Source organism: Netta rufina (assembly GCF_964035555.1).
Source record: "Netta rufina genome assembly, chromosome: 5".
Taxonomy (NCBI): domain Eukaryota; kingdom Metazoa; phylum Chordata; class Aves; order Anseriformes; family Anatidae; genus Netta; species Netta rufina.
Genome location: NC_140128.1, coordinates 23,320,564 through 23,334,197, shown reverse-complemented (window position 1 = coordinate 23,334,197; position 13,634 = coordinate 23,320,564). Strand labels below are relative to the sequence as shown.

Below are 13,634 nucleotides of genomic sequence, written 5' to 3'. Positions count from 1 at the left end.
TAAGAAACCTTTTACACGTCGAGTATCATTTAATGTTTTTATAGAGCTGAAGAACGTTACAGCAATTTTCCCTTCTCTAGGCCCAAGAGTCCTGATAAACCTCTTTCCTGACCACATACTAGTGGTTTACACTTCAGAAGCTGTACTGAGACTAAAACCAAAGTGAACATGTATTTCTAAAAAACAAACAAAAACAATCAGAAAGTCCAAGTTATCCAGACAGAAACTACTAAATGCCCCCAAATTCATTTGTTAGTAACAGTATATAGCATAGCTTATAATTGCATCTATATCGTTTTTAGAGATTTTACTTTTATAACAGGTTACATGCTCTAATGATTCTTCAGTTTCAGAATCTGATGAACAACTTGACAACTGGTTGGGAAAAAACAAAGCACAATGATTTCACTGTGACAAATACACTTAATGATTTGGGATTGTTACACCTCCAGTGAATAGAAGGTTTGGAAAACAGTATTTTGATTACAGGTGTCATTAAAGCATGACACATACTGAGAAATTCAGAAGCTGTCACCGACAGCCTAGTAAACAATTCAAGGTTCTTGCTAAAGGACAAGCAGGCTGAAGAGCTTCTGCATCCTAAGTGTTCCAGCTGGCTTATAAAACGTTAGAAATACACAAGGCATACCTGATGCCAGCATACCCACTATTTATTCTGACAAAGGAGAGATCTGCTTTAGCTTGCTTTCCCAGTACAGCACTGGACAGATTGGAAGCAGTGTGTCCCATCCCATTCGGCTTTAGAGAAACAGCAGTGATAACAAAATGCATAGTGCTATCAGGTCTTGCATCTGGGTGGGCATGAAAAGAGATTCAAATTCTTGAATGGAAGTTTCAGAAAAGGAATAAAAAGATACTGTCTATATAACATCAACGCAATTCAAAAGATGACAAAAATATTTTGCTCCTTTAGAAAAGGTTATTCTGACGAAGTAAAATTTTCTTATTTTTTTACTTTAAAAGAAGTGTTTTGCTGTGTTTCCACAATCCAAGGAAATACAAAAGGTTATACCCAAGGTAGAAATCTTGAAAAGGATCCAGCATAGCATTGACTAAGATAAAGAAAATATTTAAAACCCAGTGGACCCCAGGTGGGAATTTAAGAAAATCCATAGGCATCATTAAAAAACAACAACAAACGATAGAACAGAATTTTCACATGGTGAAAGCCCCAAAATTAGACAAACTACGCAAAATAATACTGCAAGTTCCTATGAAAATGAGAGACTTCTACAATGGAAGTGTTTACAGGAACTCTACTGAAAAGGTTCCAATCCTGAGAACACAGAGGCTCCCAACAGGAAAGGATGCACTCCAAGAACATCTGGACGGTGACAAAAGCAGTTCAGGTAGGTAATGAAAAAGGTGTTCTGGCCAAAGTAAGCACAAGAAACTCAGAATACTCACTGTACAGAAACATTTATGATACTAACATCAATTTACAACCATTTTCCTTCAATTTATGATGGGCTTCGGTATACATTATCATCTGTACTACATTAAAACAAATGAGATGAAAACCTGAAGTGCCAAACACAATGAATTCAGTACTAAAGCAATGAATTCAGCTTCTGACCAAGAAAACGGTATGACAAGAACATCACCTAAGAAGAGGGAGACTGTTATATTAAAAGAGAGATTATTCTCCACTGTCCTTTAATTTAAGCTGGCTAGTCTTACTTTGTACAGCACTCATCAGAGCTAATTACGACAGTAAGAAACAAGCCACACAGAAGTTTTTACTGTCTGGAACAATAAAATTCCTGTCCACAGCTGTGAGGGACTTGTTCAACTTCTCACCTGATATGTTGCAAATGAGAGGAACAACAACAACAAAAAAAAAAACAGCAACAGAAAAAAAGAAAATAAAGTGGTTGGGGCCACCACTCTCCTGCTGTTTCTATTAGAATTTGTAAACATGAAGTCCGTATTCTCTACTAGTAAACTTGGTCACTGAGATCAACTAACAAGGAACAGCTTTCACTGTATGCTAGCTATTTGTTCTCAGTTACCAAAACAAGATGTCATTCAAATTAGATAGTGGACAAAATCCTAGTAATGTCTTCATGGCTGAGCCATGCCATAAATTGTTGAGGAGCAGTTTACACTGGAACTGAATACTGTGTGAAAGGACAAACTGCCAATTTAGTAGCAGACCACTACTAGCAGAGCCCAAGCAGCTACCTGAACATGTTTGAATTTGCAGACACAGATGCAGGCTTTTGCTCCCCATCCCTGCCTCGTCATTTTTTTTTTTATAGTAGTAAAGCGGATTTTCGCAGCAGTTCATATGATGCTGAGATTTGAGTGTTATGTCTGTTCATATCCTTTTCTTCAGAGGTTCACATATTCCAGATTTGCTTTTATGAAATAATACATACAGCAAACAACATACAGTTTTATAACCTTGATTATTTTTTAAGTTTTTTATTTATAAGTGCTTTTCTCTAGCACTTTCACTAGGAAACACTGCTACTATTCCAGAACCAAATGTCAGAGTTCCTTAACTTTCAGAACCCATAATACTCTGTTTTTAAGTCTTTAAACGAACAGTCAATATTATAACAACTGATCCACACGATCTCTGTAATAGATTTATACTCTCCCTTATAAAAGCCATCACATCTTAGTTTGTTGGATTATGCTTTTTTCACTACTTTTAGAATGCCATCTGGTGTGTAGCTCAACAGTTCTAAAAGCCACATTATTCAAAAATGAAAATAATCCTATTTTAGAATCAATTTGAAGGGACTGAAAACCTTTCATTTCTTCCAAAAAGGTTTTTTAAAATTCATCAACCTTTCTGTTCCTAGGATTGCAGTGTTTCTGTTTCATATCATTCTAAAGGCTGAACAGATCTTTTGGATATAATAAATGAAATAGTCATTCTTTGTTGATACAAACAAACAATGGTCATCTGTTGTATTTGGACAGGTACTAGAAAATGCAACAAATTTGCTAAGAAAACTGTGCTGCAGAACAAAACAGTTATAATAAAAACATTTCTGTTAAGTTTCAAAATAAGAAAAATTAAGAAAAAAATTCTTCTTCATGCAACAACTGAGGTATCTCTACGCAAAATGCTCATGCACATTTTCCCGAATACATTAAAATGTTACAGCTTTGTGTTGCAAAGAACTGTATTACTGTATCTAAAATCTTTTGTTACACCAGTTCTGGTCACTATGAATGACCTAAAAGCTAATGAATTCCCATTGTTAATTATAACTCACTTTTAGAACCAGAACCTCTAGGTAGAAAAGTAACCATCATGTTAAGAAATGTAAGAAAATAACTGCTTCGTCTGTAGAGTATAACAATAACCAAAAGAAATACATTGGTGGATAAGAAAAAGGATTAACATTTTTAAATTATGTGTTCATAAAAAAAGTCTCAAAGGACCCACAAACTCATACTGGGATGAAGGATTAGCTGCTTTGAGATTAAGTGGTAGCGTTGGCATTTAAATAAGCACATATTTATTTTTTATTATGACTATTTCTTCTATGCTTACACACAGTATAAAAACACAGTCCAGCAACAGCTATTATGAACATGACTCATAGTTCACTCCGTTTTTACACCAAGGACAACACTTTCCTCCAAGTTCAGCAGCGCAGCCTAATATGGCAACAAACAACTACCAACTTTGCAAAGACAAAAACTCATCTGAACTGACAAGAAATAGAGCAAGAAATTTAAGACACACTGTTAAGTATTTGTCTGCATGGACTAAATGAGACATACGTGTTTTATTAGACCTGACAAGTTTCTGAATTTCCCCATATTCTTTCATTTTACAATTTTCCACCATTTTCCTTCCTATGATGAAATGTTTTTACAGATGTGCATCTTGGGTAGGTAGCCAATTCTTTCATTTTTCATATTAGAAACAACAGAATTAATTTAGATTTATGAATTAACACAAATGTTTCAATGCACTCTATTTGGGGCTTAATTAATATTCTTTGTACTCCAGCTGAACTATGTTGACTAGTGTAAAAGTCTGGAGTCAGAGCCTAACAGACTGACACAGCCAGTAGATTGATAGATGTAATTATCCCTCTTTAAAATTGGTCTAACAGCTGCCAAATAGAGCATGGGGTCCAGGTTTTGGTCCTCCACTATAACTACGATGTTGATAAACTGAAGGAAATTCAGTGGAGTGCCACCATGACAGTCAAGGGTATGAAGAATGTGCCCTTAACAAGGAGAAGCTGAGGGAACCTGTCTCTTTCATCAGCTTGAAGATGAGACAGCTTCAGAAGGACTCAACAGCAACACCCTAGTACCTGTGGAGGTCATCAAGAAGACTGACTCATTCTCTTTCCAGTGGTGCACAGTGGGAGGACATGGCCACACAGTGAAACTAAATGTTCAAATTAGTTATAAGGATTCTTTTCTTTTTTCCTCCACAATGAGGACTGTCATGCAGTGGAACAGATTGCTGAGAAACTATATAGTAAGATAAACCCAACAGCAATCTGGTCACACTGCACAGCTGACCTCACCTGAAGAAGGCATTTGGACTAGAGATGTTCTGAGAACTCTCCTAAACTGAATTATTCTATGATTCTAGTCTTTATATTTTTCTTTAGTGTTTGCTTTTAATTTTATTCTTTAATCGATTTAATTTTTGTAGTGCCATCAGCACCGATGATATCAAATCAGATTTCCTAATGGAAATGTAACGTATTGTGACAGTCTTTCTTGCCATATTTTGATAAGACCTTTCCCTCATCTGCAGTGCAAATTTCTCTCTCATAGTATTTGGATACAACTGTGATCTATGAAAATGACATGGATTATTATTAGGAACTCAGGCTATCAATCTTCCTTTTTTAGCAGTACAAATATAGTGTTGAAAATTATCCACGAATAATTTTCAATGTTTTGACATCTCCAAGTCCTTTTAGATGAGCGCTGTAAAGAAGAACATATGTATCAATACAGAGGTATTTAATTAGGTGACAAAGATAAAATTCTATGTAAACAAGTGCAAGGTTATGCATGGAATCTAAACTACTTTGAAGGCAATTAGAGATTATAAATCAACTGTAACTTTTCTAGAAACAAACCTTGTTGTCAGTATCAATGAAATTTCCTCTATGTGGAAATATGGTTTAAAGAAACGCTGTTATGGCAGGCATATATTAGGAAAATTCCTTGGAAGTAAAACATTCTCAATTATATGCTATTGCCTAAACTATGTTTTGGCAACTCCACCTTACATAGTGGATAGTGCAAAAAGATCAAAAAATTAATATTAAAATAATTTAAAACGTCCAGTTTCAAAAAGCTATATATACAGTAACATAAGAGCTATAAAAATGATTAGGACTATAAGCCAGATAAGTTTTCTAACTGGCATATCTTAAATACATTGTACATTAAAAAAAGGAAAAAATAAAAAATGAGTATCATTTTGCATAGAACAGTAGCCATTTTATAGGACTTTTAAATTACTTATTTTAAAAGTGTTATACTAACTATATTACACAAGACATTTACCTTTATACACTAAAGAATATGAAATAGGAAACCGGCTTTACAATATAACCTAGGAGCATTTCTGTACTTTCTATATTAGCTAGATAAACTTTTAATCTAAGTTGACTTTGAAATGGTTCAGTATTATATTTAATATATTGCTTGTTAGGTAGTTTTTGTAGAATTTGTAGATTTGTATTCAGGAGAATTGCCAGGAAAGACGAGATCAGAAAAAGAAATACAATACTTATAGCAATGATTATAGGAAAGACTACAAGATTACTGTGTAGATACTACGAGGAGTGTTCTGAAGATTTCTTAATTTAAATAACATCTGCACTGTAGTTGTGACATGGTAATAATCATATAAGAGATACTAAAACATGAACTGTTTCTGACTACAGGCTTTTATGCTACGTAGTATTAACACACTGATCACAGACTACAAGACAACAAGGTTGTACCACAATGTAATCATATCAGTTCTGAATACATATACCAAATTTGTTTTTTCAATTAATTATTAAATTAAAATTTGAAGGAGATTCAATGACGAAATGGTAGTTAAAAGAAAATACTCTGAACAAGTTATATGATGTAAATTTTGAAAGATTATATTTCAATTATAAGAGCAGAGAGCCTTTGCTCCCTCCATTCCAAAAGGTTTTCAATAACGTCATTTCTAAAGGCTTATTAAGAAATAAAACTGCTACAGAATAATAAGAAAAGTCCTTACATGCAAAAATAATAAATTAAAAGGGAATAGGGAAAGACCAAACTATCCACTCTCACAGTGGAAAGAGATCACTTATAGTATTACATGCAGTGAGGAATCTGGAAAATGGGAGCAGACATCAGTGCCAATGGTTCTGTTATTTGGATGGTGATTGTTAGGCGATAAGGACGTGTGTCAGTGAAAAACCACAAAAGGGTCTCAGGACTAAGCAACTGCATAAAAGAAAGGCAAATGACATTCTATGTACAAAAATATGATGTACAAAGGAGAAAAACGATCCTAACTTCACACACAAATAATGGACTCAGAACAGACCATTATTTCACTCAAGAGTGAAATTTTGGATTATGATATCCATAAAAAATGTTGGCTAGTGTTAATAGTCAAAGGGAAAATCAAACGTTAGGAATTTCTAAGGGAATATGAAACAGAAAAGAGTATGACACTGCTTATGATGACATAAAAGATTTACTTGCATGTTTAAACTGTATTCAGCTCTGGTCACTTTGCCTCCGAAGGATGCATTAGAACTGGAAAGGATTCAGAAGAGACCAAAAGGACAGTTAAAGCAACAGGTTGGCTTCTATAATAAAAGAATGAATGTAAGCTTACACTCCTAAAGCCTGGAAATGACTTGAGCTAAATGTCAGACGTCCACAAAATCATGAAGGCATGGGAAAGGGACTCTCTTCTAACACAAGAAGCTTCATAGAGTAATGTCCAAAAATAAATAAAAGGATGTGGTGATTCTTTATAAACGCTCATTACTAAATAGCGTTTCTGCCACCTTTGTACACATTTTGCTTTGTCACAAAACGGCTGGTAATGGGTGTATTTCTGAAGATGAAAAATCTGCAAAAACTCACAGTAATGCAAAGTGCCCTAAGCACAGATTTCATCAGAACACAATCCACATACACATTCAATTTTATTTACACATATACAATACAGACATTCAAGTTAAACACACAATGTTGTTCTTCCTGAACATGGAGGCTTTTCCTCAACAATGACTTAGGAAAACAGCAATAATTATACAGCCTGAGTAAGCTATCATTTAAATACCACTGGTATTTTATACATTGACAGACTTTGTGTTAAAAACATAACATATTAAGTGTAATTTAAGGGATTATTCAGAACATCGGATTTCATTAATCAGTACAAGGTCATTGCAAAATTGATCAGAACAGATATTATGTCCAAGTCATTACACAAGACGATAGAATTGAGGAATCAAGATTCTCTCTCTCTTCTATTGCAGAGAAAGAACTGTAAAGTATGCATGAAGAGAGGCAGAGTACTATTCCACTTAACAGTACTCACAGGTTCTTCATCTAGTAAGAAAGCTACCAGGAAGCTACCTTGCATTTCAAGAAAGTTGAAGTTATATTTTAAAAGTCAAGCTGACATACCGAAAAATTTAAAAAAAGGCTATAATTGTCAACAAAATAATAACTCTTCCATGTTCGCAAGCAGGCAAGCTTACGTAACTGCTCACACAAAATACAACTGCACAAAACATAATACACGATAACTGTTTGAAGTTAACTAAAAGCTATATACTAAAAGTATATAGATGCTTTAAAATGTATTAAATGTCCAATTCACTAACTGAAGTTAAACATGAACATGTTCTGGAAAACAGTTATAGTAAATACATGTTCATATACTGTCTGTAAATAACTGTAATATAAATATTCACAATATATTTATGATTCAATAAGACTTACATCATGACTTCAAAACACTGAAAGAAAATCTGAGCATCACAAGAAAAAAAGTTCGCACAAAACTAAGTTGTACAAAAGCACTGCTGATCAACATTTAAAGTATTCTGTTATACATACAGCTCCTGATTTACCAGAGTACAAAAACAGAACAAAACAATTTTTTAATCTAATAGAGAACTTTAGAGCAACATTTTCATCTTAAATTGTTCAAGCTTTGCATGGAATAATGATAAAAGGCAACAATTTCCAGTGAAATTCCTGATTAAAATATATATTGAAGATAATTTACAATGCTTTATAGGAAGTCAGCACATGTATGGCATTATGTTTTCTGTATCTAAAAGGTCACAAGCATTTTGTTACCAGTTTCATCATCCTTACAAAATTTATCTGTTCAGTGTTACATAATGATAAAAAAACATCAAACTTTAACATTAGCAGTAGTTGTACATTTACCATCAAGTAGTTCCTTGTAGGTCAAAATTCTTTGCTGAAAACAATAAACCAGATGTGGCCAACTCCTCCAAAAGCATTTTCCTGTAGGCAATGTAATTATTTACCAATTAATTCTCTCTCTCCCTCTTTTACGCTCAATCTCTTCTTTGGGTGATGTTGGTTCACTCCCTATAGTCCCCCTGCACTGAATCTTAACAGAGATAAAGAATCAATAATCTCCATAATCTAAGCAAATATGTTCCCTGCTATTAAAATTTCTACACAACATTCTTATATGATTTTTATAAAATCAATATTTTCTTTTTAATATTTTGTTATTTAGCTTTGGATGGGATAATGAAATTAAACTATTAACCTTTCTGTCATTTTATGAATGCTTAATGTAAAATTCTCAATTCACTAATATTTGGGCAAAGTATATCTTTAGAATCTGTTACATTAATAGTTTTATAGTGATCAGAGGTTAAAACAATGCTAGCTTCACAAGTGGCAATCATTTATATGTCTTAAAACTTAACTCCATAACGTTCTATTTATTTGTTTTAAAATAATACTGTATTGTTATTTTAGAATATCATTATCAAGAAGTATCAATACAAAACGTCTATCATTTTCATGTATTATACAATTTCCCTATTATGGAATTGTTATGGATCAACCGGATTCTGTTTCAAGTTTTAATGTCTCCTTAAACTCAGTGAAGCTTCACTCTGGAGTAAAACTTATTTCCACAAGGTAAATCCAATCTGTGCTGTGGATCTTAAACAAGTGATTTATTACATTTTTTTCTTTCATTTCTCTCAGTCCCGAAGAAATAACACAGCTGAGAAACTATTCTAGCCTGTTCATCCTGACTAGACTTGCTTAATAAATATCACCAAATCAAGCCTTATTGAAAGTTGCAGAAATACCACTCAAAGCAGAATTTGTTAAAAAAAAAAAAAAAAAAAAAAAAAAAGTACCATTATAATTAATTATTCCAAGTCTTAATTTTGGAGAAGGAACTTTTTTTTTTTTTGTATGCCTGAGTCTTTATAAGCACACTTAGTTTGCAGGAACAACAGGTAGAAAGCTAACTTCAAAAAACAAAACCTCTATGGAAATCTGATAAAGTCACTTCACAATGCCATCTGTCAGTATAGTGCTCCCATAGTACTTCTAGTAGCCAGATATTTTGAAGTGGTATGAACAAAGACATTAGAAAAGAAGAAGAGTTCTTTCTGTTAAGCTACAATGATTGTCATTCAAACATATGATTAACATCTTACACTGCACTGTACCAGACACACTGTTAGGAAAAGTTCTTAAGAAGTTAGCAAGGTACTTTACAAAAGCAGAATGTTCCTTCTATGACATTTCCATGTGTACCTTCCCCTTAAAAAATAAAACAACCTCCATGCAGTACATCTCCTCACCAATAGCAACAAGTCAACATAGCCAAGACATTTTATATATATATATATATATTATATATAGCCAAGCATTTTATATAACTCATTAAAATCATCTGAACCCTAATGACCCCTGTTTCCTGTAAAAGTTCCCATTTTAAATACCACGTTTTTAACTTTTAAACTGTGTTGAAAGAAGGAAGTCAAGAAAGCATAACCATACATATCCCATAGGTTAATTTTAAATTTCAGAATGAATGATTTAATCTCTGAATTGTAAGGTTTATAACATTTTTAAAATAGACTTAAGCTAAAGTTACTTGAATCTCACATTTAGAACATCCCCATTCACTGCAATCTACCATAACGTGATACACACAGGACAGTTTATTTTTAAATGCAGCCTACAATTTAGCCCAATACGTATACATATTCATTAAGTCTGATCAATCTAATCAAAGGTGTCCTTGAAAGTATTCTCAAGGAAGACATTAAATCAGCATAAAATAACTACTATAAGCTGCACAGCAGAAGGAATAACGACAGTTACCATGCACTGAAACAGTTCCTGCAAGAAAATGAAAACTTTCTTTATTTCTAGAAATGCATTCTAAATACTATAACCTTACAAACTGAATAATGGATGAAAATATGGAATAGAAAATAAGAATATGCATCTAATATTCATATACATATGAATACACATGTATATGTTCTGCACTAAAACTGAAGTATTTTACTTCTAAGACTTGAAAATGCCTTTATTCTTAACATAAGACTAACACACTAAACAAAAAACTGATGAATTAAAAGATCTGAATGTAAGAATTTTCATGTTTTATAGATAAGTATTTAATTTTACTTGTTCTGAATAGCTAGCCACTTTCCCAGTTTCACTACAAGGCACTTACTAAGACATGAAATTCAACAGAAGTCCACTTAGCATAGCTTTCTGAAGAGTTTCACAGTTCTTGTATATGATCAATAATATCTTAGTAAGAAAAGTTTGTTTTCTATGCACTTAACATTCCATCACATAACCACAATATAATAAAATATTTAAAATGCATAACACCAAATAATCCTTACTATTGAATTTTCCATATAATTCGAGCACCAGGACAAATATTTTCCATTTTTCAAAATACTGTCAAAAAAATCTGTCTTAAACCTTTATTTTTACTGATGAGTTTCAGAAGTTGATTTAAGCCTAATTTTGATTTTATAATTAGCTGCTCAAGTTCATACCAAGATTCTTCTTCCCTCTCACTTTCCCCACAACAATGTCATGGCAGCAGATACTAATGAAAACACATAGTCCTATACACTAACAGAGATGAGGTGGAACAAGGTGTTTCAAACAGCAGGAGAAAAGAATAAGTGTTTAGAAAAAAATGTGTACATGTATGAAATATCTGGCTAGTTTTTCATTACAATCTCATTTTGCTTTCATGTCTGGTGTTTTACTCTGTAGTATTGGGAAAGTGGTATTAACTCATAATTCATAAGGTACAGCATCTGTCCAGCTACAATATTTGGCGTTTATAACTTCACAATCAAGACAAATTCTATGAATGGGTTTGGAAAAGAATATAAAATCTCAAACATTTTTAAGAGCTTTCTTCACGTAAGAATGAATGCAAGAGATCCTACATAGCTTAGAAAAATTACAGTTATTAACAAAGACTGCAAGTCAAATATTGTAAAATTCTAGAAAAGATGTTCAAGTATAGAAATCCTGGTAAGTAGAAACAACGTTTTGCATTTGACAAGATACAGAATCATAAAGCAACTGAAGTGGTGTGATCAGAGAAAGATCTCAGTCAAAAGACTTTGGAACTTGTTTTTTGAAGAAACAGGAGTTAACCTAGATAAGGCTCTGGTAACCTGTAAGGAAGAACAAGCATTTGAAGGTTTTTACAAACAAATTTTAGATACATGCAATCTGAAATTTCGTGGACAGGCTATGCAATTTGACACTCAAATTACTAGCCTTTAAAAGGAAGAGTAGGTTATCCACAGTAACCAAAATGGGTAAGAAAGAAGTGTCCACAAAGAAAACTAACATCACCTGTAAACTTCTTTAATTCAAGTTCCAAATAGAGTATAAGAAGATGAGCACAGTCAAGACAAGACGTCCTAAGAAACAGGGACAGGAAAACTAGATGTGTGGGTCATCACAAGAAACAAACAAACAACAAAAAAAACCACCATCCTGACCAAATCCATGTGCAAAATAATTTGTATTAAGAAAATGAAGAATTTTATGAAGTGAATGTCTGGCACACAGACTGAAATGAGATGACAGCAGGCAATCTACCAAATAATACAAGATGAGCTATTTGAAGACAAAGGTACAAATGGATTACAATTTCTTGCAGCTGATCATGAGTACAGAGCCTTGCATCAAGTAAGTAACTGAAACGAAAGTGAGTATGTTGCATACATGTGGATCAGGAAGTAGAACAGGGAGAGAAAGAGGGCAAGAAACAGTGGAGTCATACAGTTTAACAAGAGGAAATCACTAACTAATAGAACAAAAGCTGGAATGGATGAGCTTCAAAGAAGAAGAGAGGATTAAGTCAATATTGGTATACAATATGTATTGAATTATGTATGCAGGACTGCTTCATACAAAATGCAATAAAATTGCAGAAAATACATGCATCTGTTTGCCAAACAACATATAAAAACACTATCTCTTGGGATTGCAAATAGGAGAAATAAATGCACTAGCATCTTCCATTTTACATTACAAGCATGACTTGGCGGAGTTCATTACATGGTTATAGAGCTGGTCATAGTTTTTCATGTTCATCTTAATTTCTGAATCATCTACAAATGCCAACTAACAAAAGAAAACACCAGTATAAAACAGTTCCTTAATTAAAAGTTATTATTCAAGTTATGTATGCATTTTTCTAGAACTGTGATGGTAACTTATCTTGAAAATGTTTCATATTTTGGTAGTTTTACTGAATAACATTTCTATTATATTTGAAAATACATATTTTGACAGTGTCACTGCTGACCTTAAGTCAGTGACTTATTCTAATTCTTATATTGAACTAATTCTTCAGGCTCTCCTTTGACATTATAGAAGATTTTTAATTTATTTTTTTTTTAAGTACCCTTTTTTTAAGCTACAAAGTTTAAAAAGCAATCATAAATTAGATCAAGTCAAAAGGCTCAGGCAAAACAAAAACAGAATCAAAAGAAAAAAATCTTACCATATTAAAAAAACTATGCAACATCAATGTAACTATTGATTTGCCTTTTTTCCACTCATTTTCTTATTTTTACGTAGGCATTATTTTTTAATCCCCTCTGCTGAAGTCGTTTATCTGCTACTTGTATTATAGTCAGAAACATTCTTTAAGTAAGAGCAGCTGAGACTTGGTTTTGTCCAAAATCATTGGAACTAGCGAAACAATGTTTAAAAACAAACCTCAAACCCTATCAGAAACAAGAAATAAAATTACTGAACCTGTAAGCTCTCACAAAACAGAGTATGACAAAACATACAGTACTAGAAATTGTCACACTATCAGATGTGCACTGCTAACAGTGATGAAAGCCTATTTAATCTGCTAATTTTAATGTGGTTGCTGATATGAACAAAAGTGGCATAAAAATGAAGAAATTAGACTTTAAACTTTGAAAAACAGAATAGGATGATGTAATATTAGAAGGAATTTCTCACAAGAATCCTGTGCTGAATTAGAGCAACTTTCCAGCGATATGCCATTTCCTTCCTGTGCCACTCCATACTCCCTGAAAATATATAAAACGGAATGGGTTTTTACA

At 33.0% G+C, this 13,634-nt stretch overlaps 1 protein-coding gene across 5 annotated transcripts in view; it reads right to left on the bottom strand.

The window, feature by feature from the left end:
* The window catches only part of NOVA1 (NOVA alternative splicing regulator 1), a 150,348-nt gene that overhangs the window by 82,641 nt on the left and 54,073 nt on the right, over window positions 1–13,634 (bottom strand). The window contains exon 2 of one of the 5 annotated variants that reach the window (XM_084287596.1): window positions 13,531–13,601. The exons of the other annotated variants lie outside the window; for them this stretch is intronic. The gene's annotated coding sequence lies outside the window, so the exon portion shown is untranslated. The remainder of the gene's footprint in view (window positions 1–13,530; window positions 13,602–13,634) is intronic. 5 annotated transcript variants of the gene reach the window in all.